This window comes from Lepisosteus platostomus, chromosome 5 (assembly GCF_059453375.1).
Source record: "Lepisosteus platostomus isolate fLepPlt1 chromosome 5, fLepPlt1.hap1, whole genome shotgun sequence".
Classification (NCBI taxonomy): domain Eukaryota; kingdom Metazoa; phylum Chordata; class Actinopteri; order Semionotiformes; family Lepisosteidae; genus Lepisosteus; species Lepisosteus platostomus.
Window position 1 is genome coordinate 57,821,521 of NC_142615.1, and position 15,188 is coordinate 57,836,708.

The window sequence follows — 15,188 nt, forward strand, 5'->3', positions numbered from 1 at the left end:
GTGGGAAAGACGCCCTGTGGAGAGTGAGGAACATGGGGCTGTTCAAAGGCATCGAGGTCCCAGTCAAGGCAGCAGGTAGCCTGGCCCTGTTCATCACCCGAGAGAACTATTACCTCAGAGATCTGTGGAGAGAAGGGAGGGAGGAAGCAGAAAATCTGTGGGAAATTGAGAGCATACGTCAATATCTCAAGAAACTGTGAAAAACATTATCATGTTTAAGTAAAGAATGTGATTTGCACCAGAAAAAAATAAATTGTTGCTATATAACTGGTACCGTGTCAAAATGTAATGAGATGGGATTATATATACTGTTTTAAGTATGTATATTAATGTAAAGCTTTCTAATTTGTGATGTCCTGTATTTTTTTGTGAAAAGAAAATAAAGTTCTTAAAAAATCGATTCACCCAGGGCGAGGCTCGGCCATTGCACTCCGGCTGTGCTGACCCCTGCGAATTCCCCAAATGTGGGAATCTCGACTGCATAATTTCTGGTAGTGGGGGACTGCGTTCGCGCTCTCTCCTGATGTGCTTGGTCAAATATCAGATACGGGAGAGTTAGGACACCATGAGCTGCGATAGGATCCCAGTTCGAAAGGAGTCGATGCCACTGCTGGTTCCCGGTTTCTTTTAGTTAGAGGTCCGGAGAAGCATTTCAAGCTGGTTACACTACTCCTTCCGGACATTCATTCCCTTTTCAAAGTCAGTCGTTTTGCTGTTGTCTGCATTATTTAGGCTGATTATCGAGGTTAGCCTTTATTTGGTCATGGGGGCCTCGGTACTGTATGCTAATTCTCAAGACAGTTTCACCCGTTTTCTGATTGCTAGGTTCTGTACCAGTGCAGACATGTCAAACAGTGAATAGCTGTACCTCTATTGTATCCGTGCTCAATGAATGAAATCAGTATTAAATGAATATATGTATAGTTATACGAAAAACAAGTGGTTTATTGACTCATCTTCATTTGCAGATTTAGAGGCAGCTTCGATATTCGGGGGAGGCATAAAACATGGTGCTGATCTTTGGAAAGCAGGAGGCAAAACTGACACGTTCTCATACAAGGAGCTGAAACCAGGCCACCTGGGTGAAGATCAGGTATCGTAACCGCTAGACCATATGGGAGCATACAGCCATGTTGTGCGTGCGTCATGTAAGCAAACTGTAATTGCTGCCTTCATGACCTGCTTGATGGAGAAAACACACAAGAGAGTTGGCACTCAGAGTGTCGAAGGGTTGATGTATACTAGGGCTCAGTTGAAATGCAGCGTCAGGACTTTTCCGACTAGTGTCACACAAAGAGAGTACATCCTTTCCTACTGGCTGTGTATGTCTCGGTAACTCGCTGTGATCGTATAGTGCTCAGAATTTGTGTTGTGGCCGCAACAACCCCGGTTCGAATCCACATACTGGCAGAATTGGAGGAGTACTGCCTGACTGGATCGTTGATGAACGACAGAGGCCACTCCGACCTCTTCTTGGTTTTCTTCAATGACTTACTAAGGATCTTCTTCACATTCGCCCATGCAGGGGAAGCCAGTTACACCAAAGCAAACGCAGGAAAGTGCATTTCAAGCAGAGACCAGGAGGGACTTGTTTACACCGAGAGTGGTCGGAGAATGGAACAATGCGCCCAGCCCTGTTGCTGGAGCCGATTCTTGATGAGATCTTGGGCTCACTAAGAGGCCCCCGCTGGATGCTAATCTTTCTGTTGTTCTTGCAGGTCCTGCGCTGCTTTTGAGCCGACAGAGCTCGTCCTGGTCTGTCGGCACAGCCCAATTGCAAATGATCGGCTCCACGTACAGAAGGAACGTGCGTTTGGTACAAGAGTGCACGAAGGCACCGGAAATACATTGGGAACAAATGACCGGTCGTTCAAGACCTCTGTGAAGTACAGGAGCGTGCAAAACGAGTCTGCTTCCACCCGGTCTCGAACCAGGGACCTTTCGCGTGTTAGGCGAACGTGATAGCCGCTACACTATGGAAACCTGCAGGGACCGCTGCTGGTGTCTTGCTTGCATTTCGGGCTGAGAAAGGGACGCGTCACTTTAGGCAGGGTGCGCTGGAGAGAGGAACAAAGGGCGCGATGAAACAAAATACCAAAACCCGGGATCAAACCAGGGACCTTTAGATCTTCAGTCTAACGCTCTCCCAACTGAGCTATTTTGGCGGTGCGCAGAGCCCACAGCCACCTGCTCCAGCCTTCCTGTGTTGCGGCATGAGCGCACCAAGAGTAGCGGGAGAGTGTTGCAGGAACGTCACTCTGAAGGAAAGCCACCCAGGTGCGCCCTCTGAGCTCTGTCCAGCGCATCTTCCTCGCATGGACTCCTGCCTGCGACGGGCAGGAAACAATTAGCAAGAACAGAACGACACCCCATGGGTGTCTCATGACCACACCTTAGGTTGTGACACGTGCAGGTGTGAGGGGTTGCCGGGCTACTTTGGAGCAGAGCTTGGGCGGAGGGGGGGCGGGAAAGCAGACAAAGAGGTGACACCTCAAGGTCTGCACGATCACAGCTCTCCGCTGCCCCAGGCTTCCGCTCGATAAGCTACTGGACACACCCGCCCCTCCTCACACAGACCGTGGAAAAGCCCCCGAGTGTGAGGGCTCTCTCTTCCTCCCAGGAGCTCTTGGACACGACGCACAGACAGGGCGCGGGGAGCCGCCGCCTGCAAACACGGCTCCAGGCAGGAATCCACTCCGCAGGAACCGCAGAGCAGAGGAGATGGGGGCAGCTTAGCTCCTGTGCAGAGACCTGAGCTGTTGTTGCTGCGGACGCTGTCTTTTCTGCACTCGGGGTAGGAGTGAATGTTGAGTTGCCCTTAGAAATGAAGCAGAGCACTTCAACGGCACGGTTGTGTGTGTGTGTGTGTGCGCCCTGGTGATTTTGGGAGACAGATCGAACCTGGGCTGTGGTTTAAATGCTATTGGTTTGTGAACAGAATACCCTTATCCCAGTGCATTGTGCCACATTAAATAAACGCACGAGAAAAAGAGATTCAGAACGCAAAGCTGTGTCAGTGTTCTGTGTAAAAAATCGGTTTGAACATCACAGGAGCTGTTTTTAATAAGCTGCTGAGTAAAGAATATTGTAGCATTTACAGGTTCTTTTCAGAACAAAGGACGAGTGGAGACGCGATTAACAAACAAGCGCTTTGTTATTAATACTCACACTTTGTTATGAACACTACCATTAAAACTACCAGTTGTACTCTCACTAATGTTAAAATGAATACACTAGTAGTAGTATTAGTTGCTGCCCGTGACGTCACATACACTCTCTGTGACGAATGCGAGACACCTAGACACATACAGTGACGTGCCGGCTGTTGCCGTGGTTACCATACTTATGATTTATAAACACTGGAAAAATGTATTTAAACTGTTACTTACATACATTTATCAACTTGGAATATAATTTTCTAGCTCTAGGATAGAGTTACCTAAATAATAATATGAATAATCATTGTTTAATTTCGGATTGAACATTATTAACACTAAACGCACTATGGTAATTGATCGATACAGTCTTTATTGACTGTTTTCTAGATATTTAAACAGGGTCAAGAAAAGAATCAGTACTCACCAATCAGTGAAGTTAATCGATTATTCTATGGTCCTTCAGCTGAATAAATTGGTTGTCGATACATAAGTGATCAATAATTCTCCTCCGTTCCCTCCGCGCATCTCCCGCGGTCTCGCTCTCTGATCCCAGCACTCTGGCTGGTGTCTGTGACGTCACAGCGCTCTTTCTGACAAAGCAGAGCTGGAGGAGACTCCTGTCCGGAGCCCGGGGGGCTTTTCTTACAGATATAAAATCTCCCCCCCCAAAAAAAACACACCGGACTGTGAAGAGAAGCGAATCATCACAGTTGGAGAAGGAGAGCGACAAACCTAGGAATAAAATTCATTAAACAGAAAAAAAAGTTTACATCGCAGATTATTGCGTTACAAAGCGTACCCATGTGGAGCAGTAGAGGACAAGCACGAGTCCCTGAAATAAGCGCTTTTAAGAGTTTTACACAAATCTTCAGAGTAAAGAAGCCAGGAGGATCAGACTCCTGATCCTGGAGGTTAAAATGTGTATCCTGGTTTTATTTCCACCCAGCTCTCAGTTCCATTAGTGGTCTGATGATTTAAATTAACTGTATAACTGTTACCAGACTTAATCTAAATTGTAAATTTATAAGACTGGCTACTAATAATAAATATACTGATCAAAGTGTCAATACTGGTGTTTATAAAATAAATACTGTAGCATTTGCAGGTTCTTTTCAGAACAAAGGACGAGTGAAGACGCGATTAACAAACAAGCATTAACACAAAACCAAACACAGGATATACACACACATGAGGAGACTGAGGGAACAAGTACACATAGTTAGGGTGGTAATTACCTAACAACACACTATACTTTTACAAGACTACACAGGGCACTAGAACTACTAGGACATTATTTACACAGGTAGGGTCAGCCGCTGGTCATCGTGCTGACCCTCAGACTCTCCCCGGCTACCACTCCCAGCATGCCCAGCGGTACTACGAGCGCCTAGGGGCACTTTCTCCTCACCACCAGGCGAGGGCATTACACTGCCCCCACCTGAAGCGTCTGGCGTCTGGCGTCTGGCGTCTGGCGTCTCGCCGACGTCGAACACCCCCCTCAGGCTGTACTCGTACTGGGCTAACTGCTGTGGAACCCTGCGCCGCAGTGACGGCTGGCGACCCACGGACGCCCCACTATCGTCCGGCTCCAGCCCCGGCTGCTCCTGTAGAGCCTCCCCACACGGCTCCTCCTCCCGGGCCCGGTAGGGGGCCAGGCGGTCTCGGTGCAGGACCACCACTCTCCCCCGTGTTCGCAACCGGACACGGTAGCAGACTTCACCCACCACCCCGAGTACCTCAGCGGGACCCTCCCACGACGGCGCCAGCTTAGGGCTGAGGCCTTTGCAGCGGCGCGGGTTGTACACCCAAACCGAGTCCCCGGGCTGGAAGGCAGGCCCCCTGCAGCGCAGGTCGTAGTGCCGCTTCTGCCGGACCCCCGCCTGTGTCAGGTGGGTCCGTGCAAAGCTGTGCACCTGCTGCATCCGCTGCCGCAGGTCCCACTCGTAGTCCGGTCCAGCCGGCGGTGCCGACCCGTCTCCGGGCGGCGGGCCGAAGACCAGGTCCACCAGGGTTCGCATTTCCCGGCCCAGCATGAGCGAGGCCGGGGTGCACCCGGTGGATTCCTGGACCGCGGTCCTGTACGCCCAGAGCGCAAGGGGGAGGTGGCAGTCCCAGTCCCGTTGGTGCCGGGACACCAGGGTGGCCAGCTGGGTGGCGAGCGTCCGATTAAACCGCTCCACCAACCCGTCGCTCTGGGGATGCAGCGGTGTGGTCCGCGTCTTAGTGATCCCCAGGCGCTGGCACACTCTGGCGAAGACCTCGAAGTTACGCCCCTGGTCACTGTGTAACTCCTCCGGCACCCCCAGCCTGGCAAATATCCCCTCCAGCAGTGCATCGGCCACCGTGGGGGCACTCTGGTCCGGGAGGGCGTAGGCCTCCGGCCACTTCGTAAAATAATCCATGGCCACCAAGACGTAGCGGTTCCCAGCCTCGGTGCGCGGAAACGGGCCCAAAACGTCCACCCCCACCCGCTCCATAGGAGCCCCCACCTGGTGTTGTTGGAGGGGGGCCCGAGAGTGCTCGGGGGGACCCTTCTGCGCCACGCACACCGCACACGTTTGGCAGTACCTCTGCACGTCCCAGTGGCAAAGACCCCAATAAAAATGGCCTCGGAGACGCTGCAGGGTTTTCTTACCGCCGAAGTGCCCCATGCCCGGCTGGCCGTGCACCGCCCCGCGGAGCGACCGAGGCACCACCAGCTGCCACCGTACCTCACCACTGGAGGGTACCCGCCACCCCCGGTGCAGCACCCCATCCTTTACCTCCAAGGCCTCCCACAGGGCGCAGAGGGCCTTGACGGACTTTGGGTGCGGGGCGAGCTCCTCTCGCGTAGGCCGCACTCCAGCTGCCCTCCAGCGGAGCACCGGCCCCACGTCAGGATCAGCTGCCTGACGCTGCGCCAGGTCTGGCAGGCCCACCCCCAGCGGCCCCTCCCGGGCCGTGGCCGCGGTGCCCACCCCCGCCACGGTGCGGACAGCCACCTCACGCTGCTCCCGCCGGGCGCAGTGATGGCAGTCCGCGGCCTCGCAGGGGCGCCGCGAGAGAGCGTCGGCATTGAGATGGCGAGACCCCGCACGGTGCACGACAGTGAAGTCGTACTCCTGCAGGATCTCTATCCATCGCGCCATCTGCCCCTCCGGCTCCTTTTAGTGGAGCAGCCAGGTGAGGGACGCATGGTCGGTCCTCAGCCGGAACCGGGTCCCGAACAGGTACGGCCTGAAGTGGTGGACCACCGCCATCACCGCCAGCAGCTCGCGACGGGTCACGCAGTAGTTCCGTTCAGCCCTAGTCAAAGCCCGACTATAGTAGGCCACTACGCGCTCCCCATCCGGCCCCTCCTGCGCCAACACCGCGCCCACCCCCGAGTCACTCGCGTCGGTATCGAGAACATACGGCAACCGCGGGTCGGGGTAGGCCAGCACGGGGGCCCCCACCAGAGCTTCACGCAACCGGCCGAAGGCAGTCTCACAGCCCGAGTCCCAGTCGAAACGGCGGCCCTTGTCGGTGAGGGGTTGAGCCTCAGGCCAGCACGGCGGATGCAGTCCAGCACCGCCTGGAGGTTCGTCAAGGCCTGGTCGAAGCCCCGGGCATGAACCAGCAGATCGTCCAGATACAGCACACACTGGTTCCGCGGGACAGATGCCAGCACCCTCTCCATCAGCCTCTCGAACGTCGCCGGGGCATTGCACAGGCCAAAAGGAATGACAGTAAACTGCCAGAGGCCCTGGCCGATAGAAAAGGCTGTCTTCGGGCGAGCATCGGGAGCAAGCGGTACCTGCCAGTAGCCGCAGCGGAGGTCCAGGGAGCTGAACCAGGTCGACCCGGTGATGTAGTCTAGGGCGTCATCTATCCTCGGCAGGGGGTAGGAATCTTTCCGGGTGACCTCGTTCAGCTTGCGGTAGTTGACGCAGAACCTCCACGAGCCGTCTTTTTTTTTTACCAGTACAGCTGGCGCCGACCACGGGCTCGCGGAGGGCTCAATCACCCCCGCTGCGGCCATCTCCCGGATCTTTTCCTCGGCGGCGGTCCGCTTGGCGTGAACCATGCGTCCCGGTGGGATGCGGATGGGCCGAGCGTCGCCGGTGTTGATCTCGTGTTGGACCAGGGCAGTGCGGGTGCAGTCCTCATCTATCGCCGCAAAGAGATCCTCGTTCTGGGCGAGTAGCGCCTGGAGCCGCTGCCGCTGGTCCTGATCGAGGCCCTCGCAGCTCTGCTGGTAGATCCTCAACGGCGCGCCTCGCTTCCATGCAACGCTCGGCTCCCGCCGCCGCCGCCTTGTCTGGCCCCCCGGCTGACTCGGGAGCAGGATCCAGCACGCTCGCTCCCCGGCTCACAGGCCTGGTCTGCCCCGGCGACTGCCGCCGCCGCCGCCGCCACTGCCTCTTTTTCTCCCAGCTCCGGCAAGCCCGCGTCCCTCGGCCTTCGCCGGGCCTGCCCTCCACCAGGTGAAGTCGCTCCCCCTGCCACACCAACTCCTGCCGGCTCAAGTCCAAACTGGCCCCCACTCGCTGCAGTACGTCCAGCCCCAGAATGCAGTCCTCCTGGATGGGTGCAAGGTAGCAGGGGTGGCACACCGTCGCTGCACCTAGACGGAAGGCAAGCACCCGTTTCCCCCGGACTGCGGCGAGCTGTCCCGTCACGGTCCTTAGCCGCAGGCCGGAGGCCTCCCATCCTGGGGGGTTGGTGCCCTCGGTGTCGGGGAGGACGCCCGGCCGGAGTAAGGTTACCGATGAACCGGCGTCGAGTAGGGCCAGGCAGGGTTGGTCCTCGATTCGGCAGTGGAGGTACAGGCCCCGGCTACAGCCGACTCGCCCCACGGTGACGTGAGGGGCGCCGGTCTTAATAGCGCTCTCCGGAGCGGGGGGTGAGGTGTTCGAGTGGCGGCCTTCCACACGCTGAGTCGCCCCGTTCCCGTTTCCCGACGCCGATCGAGGAGTGCGAGGTTCGGGTGCCCGGCAGAACCGGGCTCAGAGTTCCCTCTTCCTGCAGCGGTCGCAAAGCAGCGTGTGGGGCTGTTCCGCAGGGGTCGCTGCAAGGTCTGGCTCCTCTTCCCCCTCGCTGGACTCCTCCGTCGCCGCCTCGGTCAGCCAGCAGTGTCTGCTGGCGCTTCCAGCCACCCTGAACACGGCCTCAGCCAAGGCCTGCTCCAGCGATGCACTTGGTGCCGCAGCTCCTCGGGTGAGAGGGCCTTGAGAAAGGCCTGGAGAGCCATCTCCCCCTGCGCCTCCCGGGGAAAAGTTGGGTATCCTCGGCGGGCGAGGAACGCGACATCAGCGGCAACCGGGCCCAGTCGCTCTCCTGGTCGGCGCCGCCGCAGGGCCAGCCTCTCCCGCATCAAGTCCGGCGCCTCCTCCACACCGAAACGCAGCTGGAGAGCCGCCGCCAGCGCCGTGTATTCGCCTCTGTCCTCCTCCGGGACGTCCAGGAGCACCTGGCAGGCCACTCCTTCCATCTCTGCCCGGCACCAGCCATTCGTCCAGGCCGCGAGCTGGAACTGCGCCTTGTAGGTTTCCCAAGGCGCTTCCCCGTCGTAGCGACCGGGTTGCACCTGCACTGATGGGTGTGGGAATCGCTGGTCAGCTCCAGCAGGGAGGGTATCTTCTCTTTGGGGCATCCACTGGGCGGGAGTAGCGGGCAGTCGCCCCAATTCTACCGGCAGGACCACTACTGGATAGCCCTGGTAAGGGCTGTGGCCACCTGTCACACCCAGGAGTTGCTCAGGCTCCCTATGTGCGCTGCCGATGGGTTCTGTCTCTTTTAGAGTCAGACAGCACTTGACAGAATCAGCTAATGTCTGCCAAGATTTGTCCATCCTGCCCGCTTCTGACACCAATGTAGCATTTAGAGGTTCTTCTCAGAACAAAGGACCAGTGGAGACGCGATTAACAAACCAAGCAATAGCTTTATTCTTTTACAACCACAAAACCAAACACAGGATATACATGCACATGAGGAGACTGACAGAACACGTACACATCTTTAGGGTGGTAATTACTTAACAACACGCTATACACTTATAAGACTACACAGGGCACTAGAACTACTAGGACATTATTTACACAGGTAGGGTCAGCCGCTGGAAAGCAGGGATAATAAGGAAATGGGTGGCACCCAAGCACATGTTAAAGAAAAAAAACTTGGCTTCTTAAAAGTGATTATGATAGCCACAGGACAGAAGAGACAGTGCACTGTGGTCCAATAATGACTGTGTTGAAACAGCCAGAGTGTGCTGCATGCCATGGAGATGGAAAAGGTAGCTCATCCCAGTCAATCGCAAGGTTGTGTAGGACTGCACATGACCTGATGATGATGGTGCTGGCTCTTGATGGACTGGTATACAAACCAAATGACAGCCAAGCAAAGCGTTAGTTGTTTTACAATTCCGAAAGATTGTTCAAAGTGGCTTCTTGCATTTTTATGACTCCTGTTATAGTGCTTCTCTTGTAATGTTGTAGGATTGTGCACAGGTGTCAGAAGATATAGTCATAAAGAATAACCACAGGCAAAACAACATGCCAGCTTGCTCTTCCCTACTTTGAAAGGAAGATATTGGAACTGATTAAAGAACTTAATTTGAAATGTAAGCTCCTACTGACACAGGAGAGAGAGTTCTGAAAAGTAAGCACAAGGCACACCATGGATAAATAAATGTATTAATTTAAAAAAAGAAATACTGAGAAGGTCAGAGGAACAATAATTGTTGTATTTATTTGCTCAGGTAGTTTTATAAGTTTAACTTTCAGTAAAGTTCTGTTAAAAATAAAACTGGTCATTAGTTGGCGTCTTTTGTAACGATTTAGCAATAGTGACATGTCGGCTTGTTCGACTGGAGTGTTAAACAAAAAAAATACAGTAGCGTCCTGTCTCAAGTGTACAGCTGCAGTTCTCGTTTGTTTCGTGACAAATTGCAATTGCATTAGTCTGTGTAAAAAAAGACTTCTGCAGCTCCAGTGGTGCGATCGAACTCATGCTGAGATTGAGTTCAAGCCTCACCTGGAGCAGTGTGGCCTATATCTTCAACTATTTAAACTAACTGACCAGTTTAGGTCCTGTTAAGTATTTGCTGGAGATCAGGTCTAAATTAACATCAAAGGAACAAGTAAAGGTTTGTTCCTTGTCAGACCTGAAGAAGGCTCCAAAGCTCAAACGTTGTTTGCTTCTCTTTTCTGCATGAAATAAAATTTTACTTGTTCCTATGCAGTCCACACATGCTGACACAGCTCCCTACTTAAATTACCATCAGCAATGGACCTCCAGCAGACCTATACACAAATATATGAGAGAGGTCTACTGAAATGAGAGGAGCACGATGGAGTACCGAAGACTTGAAAAAGCACTCACTTTTCTGTGTTTTTGTTGTTACCAAGATTTGTTTTTAATGTTCTTTTTCTCTTTGTTTTGAAGTTGTTCTGTTTTTTTTTTCTTTTTTGTAGTTGTTAGACTACTACAGGGATTTACCTAGGTTCTATTAAGACTTCTTTTATCAAAACATATTTTATTAATAAAAGTGTGATTTCTTAATAATCAACTTTAATGTTATCTTTATTAGTAGCTGTATTACAGGTAATGCATGCACAGCCTTTATTATGCTATAGTGAATTTTCAGGTATCCCATGGAGGGAAGAGAACTGAAATTAAGGAAATACTTATTTAAAGGGGTATAAGTCTTAAAAGTGTTCTGTCACATCTGGGTGTTAATTGAATAGATTTGTTGTATTATTTCATATGATTTGACTCTACACTTGTGTTTCTCAGGAGACAGCAGTAATATTGGGGATTTGCAGGTACAGATAATAAATTATACTATACAAGTGTAGAGGTTTGATGGGTTTACTGAGACAATTATTAATTGTAGCAGTAATCACGAGGTTGTTCGTTGTGGCTTTTAGAAAATCAATCGTCAGAACAACTAACAACGCACACACACGGGTTCAATACACGAGATACATTTATTAACATAAATTGTGCACCAAACATATACTAGTCTGCCTGGATACGAGCGGTAGACCTTACTGTGAGGGTTATCAATATACAAGGTATATAATCTCGAAGAGATGCAAACACAAAGATACACAACAGAGAATATATGTCAATATATATCGTTCGGTTACCAAATCGCTAATCAGTGTTATTACCCACTGTTACTCTAAACTCGGAAGTAAATACATTACTCATGAATTAAATTGATAACAACTTTTTTTGAGGTACAACTGAATTCTCGAGACAGAATGTAGAACATGGGGTTTACTTATCCACTGTGTATGGATTTGGAATCTCCCGGCACGAACACCAAACCAGCTGACAAGCTCTGTTGCAGCCTCTGTTCCAGCAGTTGTCCAATGGGCGTTGTCCCGGCGTCCTCTGGCTACCAGTCTGAATCCATCAAGAAGACAGGAATTTTAATATCGCACTGCCGTCTTGTGTACAAAATATTTGTTCAGCTCTAACGTCTGTGTGCGTTGACAAGGCATCTCAAAAGGAGGTATTAAATAAGAAAATGATCCTTTCTGTTACCATTCCTGTGGTTGGAGCGTTGTTTCACCCTTTTACGTTCTACAATATTTACAGACAAGGTTTTATCACTGGAGTTGTACAGAACAAGTGTGCATCAGTCCATGAAAATCATCAGTACTGCTGTTTTTCTATGCATAGTTTAATCAAGAGCACTTAAAAGATGCAAAAGATTGATTGTGGTCTGTGAGCACCTGCACATCTTCGAAAGTTCTCTATGTCGGGGGTGTAGCTTAGTGGTAGAGCGCTTGTCTTACATGTATGAGGTCCCAGGTTCAATCCCTAGCATCTTCAAGTGCTTTATGTTACTGTGCTCACATCGCAGTCTTCTGTCGAGTGAGAACTCTTTGCTCGTGTTCATAGAGAGCCAGGTTTACACAATTAAACTCGAAGTGCTACAGTGTTCTCTGCAGTTTTAGATGTACCTCCAAAGCATTTAGTTCTGTTAACTACCAAAGAATGTGAACTAATTTAAAGTCACATTCAGGAAATCCAGAGAACGTCTTCACACTTGTCGTGGCTGTTGCAGAAAAACCTCACCCGGGATTTCCTGAGAGATCATTCACCGAGCGAGTCCTCCCTCTGGATTCCGCACTGAGCTGAAAGCTGCGCGAATTCCTCACTGCGTGTCCTGTACTGTGTAGCACAGTGACAAGAACGCCTTGAGTTTTTTTCCGTATGTGAAGGAAAATGCAAAAGAGCATGAAAAGTGTTGATGGTATAAAATATCCATGGTACAACTCGAGAAAGAACTGACGGACAAAACAATGACATTTGATGATTACAAGAGAAACACAACCATCCGAACATGGGCTTGGATCCTGAACGCTTGTGTTAAAAGACAAAGCAAAGGATATAACCTGTAAATGTCTTCATGTCTTACAGTTTATGAAATAACACAATTTCTTCCTTTCTTAATAATTTCTTACTATTGATAGATGCTTTTTTGAATTTTAACAGAATCACAATTACAGACATTTGGGGTTAAACTGTTATTCACATATTCTAACGAAGAGAAACGTTAGTGTCTTCCGGTATGTGAGCCCATTTCTCAAATAAGAAAAGAATAAGTTATATAAATTGAATTATTCTATTTTGTAGGCTTGCATAGTCTTATTCATATTTCAGTTAAACCTTTTCTTCTGTAGTAATTTCACTTGATATTATATTAGTCCTGATTTACAATTTTTGGACATGGTTCATCTTAAATAATTTGTAATTAGTTTCAGTTTTGGAAAATCGCGCCCAGAAGCTACTAAAACTGGTAATGTTTGCATAATGTGTAATGCAATAGTAGCATTTTGGGTGGGAAAACAAAAGGTATTTCTTGGTATGAATCCCAACACTTCATAAGCGGTGTTCGAGGATTTCTCGCTTCAGATAAAGCTGTCAATACATCACAGATTTTTACTCAATCAATATCAGCAGTGTTATCGCTACCGAACACTAAATATAGATCCTGGCAATACTTCGTGAGATCTTCGTAAGAAAATCCAAAAAAGTACAGAAGCAATAAACGCTTTTTTTGGATCAAGAAGAGGATAATTATGAGACTCAAAATATCCCTGTCTTTTCTTTTTTCGAGGACAAATGGATTATTGAGGTGTAAAGATGGGTTCAAAACCAAAATCATCTGCTATTGCTGCTGTTTCTTTGATAGTTTCTTCAAATCCTTCAATTGATCATTGATTTAGAGGAATAATATTATACAAATTGTGGTTTTCTGTGAATTGCCAATTTTATTGTAATTACATCTTCGTTTACAGATGTCTTGCATGTATCACAAGGTACTGTATAATAGTCGCCGTGTGTCCTCAGCTAAAATGTTTTAAAAAGTACGACAAAAGTACAATATGCTTAACAACATTTATGGTTATATCTATATTAAAATGAAGGTAAATATACCAAGATATTAAAAAACAATTGTACAGTCCTAATCTCATAATGCTTGTGAAGTTTTCCAATAAATCCGAACTGTAATTTTGAAATATTATTGCTGAGAATGCGAAGAGAATACAAAGATCAAAATCAATGAGTGAAAATACAAAAGTAGTTCATTAAACTGAGTTTCTTCCCTGAAATGATTTGATTTGCTTGCAAAGTACTAAGCAGCTTTGAACGGATCACGGGAATCAAATATACAGATGGGTTCAGAGTGTGCTTTCCAACTTTTGTGTAACATTTTCCTTTGATAGGGCAGAGTTGTCTTCACAATCTGGGTTACATAAAAAGGAGTGACGTCAGTACAAAACAGCTTTCCTTCTTGGGGAACAACGGTTGTGTTCCATATTTCTAACTATTTTGGTTTCAAGATCTCAATTTAGTGTGAAACATAAAACCACCCTTTTGGTTAACAACCGAGCCACAAAGACTCATGTACATCTTAACACTCCTCGGTCTCAGTGAAAGTAATACACTCCGTAAAATTTCCAGAGATTCATTTATTTTTAAAGGAAAATCACCAACAGCGGCCGAGATCTACTGGAGTTTTTCATTCTATACTGCGATTTCTGAAGGGTACCCTGTGAAAATATGAGTTTTGACAAGAAGGGATGGACATATAAGGCTTGGGGAATTAAACTTTAAGGTGAAGACTGCGGGTTCAGCAGCAGCAGAACCTGATCAGTATCAGTTGACTCCGATATACTTTGAAAATTAACTTCGGGATTTAGAGTCAGACATGCTACCGTTGCACCATGGGGTACTTAATTAAAAAAAAATAGAAAAACAGTCAGTGTTCCTGGATCTGTTATCAAGAACAACACCTGCACAAGAGCTGCGCAGGAAGAATAAAATATAATCTGAGATGAAGAGACTCTCTTCGGAAGAGCGGCGCTCTTCACAGGAGAATTTTTTGTGAAGCTGATTTGTCTCCTTTGGGGAATTCAAAACAGCTGAGAGCTGTGACCTTGTGGCACAAAGGTAGCATGTCTGACTCCACATCAGAAGGCTGTGTGTTCAAATTATGTTGAGGTCTGCTTTTAGTTTTTCAGGTTCTGCTCGTCCTGAACACGGAATTCACACCATGTAGTTGAGTTCTATCTGTACACCACATAGATAATCTAAACAAAATAGAGCCCTACTGGACATACAGTTAGGATCTCCCACAGCGAATACCCTTGAACACAAGAGAGAAGGCACAGTTCACATCTGCGAAACATCACATCCGTCTTTAGAGACAGCTACATCAGAGAATGGAATCCCGGAAGTTTCAAATAATTTCTTTTAATACAGGTTCAAGCAAACCTGAAAGTTAGGGAGTTTCTGGACACTTTTGTTTTATTAAAAAGTGTCTGAAGCCTGAAAATGTAATTTGAAAAAAAAAAACGCTATTGGACATTAGCAGGTACTTTTTGTAACGATTTGCTATTTCATGCTGGAAAACAAAGGAAACAGACCCAATGTTTGCTTTCAGGTGCGGTTCATTACATAATAGACATCTATTACTGAGGAGCTTGAATAAAATTTACATGAGCCAGGTAGAAGTCAAACCTACAATCTTATGATCCAACATCAGAT

The 15,188-nt window shown here is 48.8% G+C and overlaps 3 non-coding genes across 3 annotated transcripts; 2 read left to right on the forward strand and 1 right to left on the reverse strand.

Annotated features, from left to right (window-relative positions):
• Positions 1-358: 358 nt before the first annotated feature.
• On the forward strand, positions 359-523 carry LOC148670195 (U1 spliceosomal RNA). Its single transcript, XR_015938091.1, has one exon. It is a non-coding gene; the product is annotated as a U1 spliceosomal RNA (small nuclear RNA).
• A 1,387-nt stretch (positions 524-1,910) lies between these two features.
• Positions 1,911-1,983, reverse strand: trnav-aac (transfer RNA valine (anticodon AAC)). The gene has a single exon. It is a non-coding gene; the product is annotated as a tRNA-Val (tRNA).
• A 9,908-nt stretch (positions 1,984-11,891) lies between these two features.
• Positions 11,892-11,963, forward strand: trnav-uac (transfer RNA valine (anticodon UAC)). The gene has a single exon. It is a non-coding gene; the product is annotated as a tRNA-Val (tRNA).
• The last annotated feature ends 3,225 nt before the right edge of the window (positions 11,964-15,188 follow it).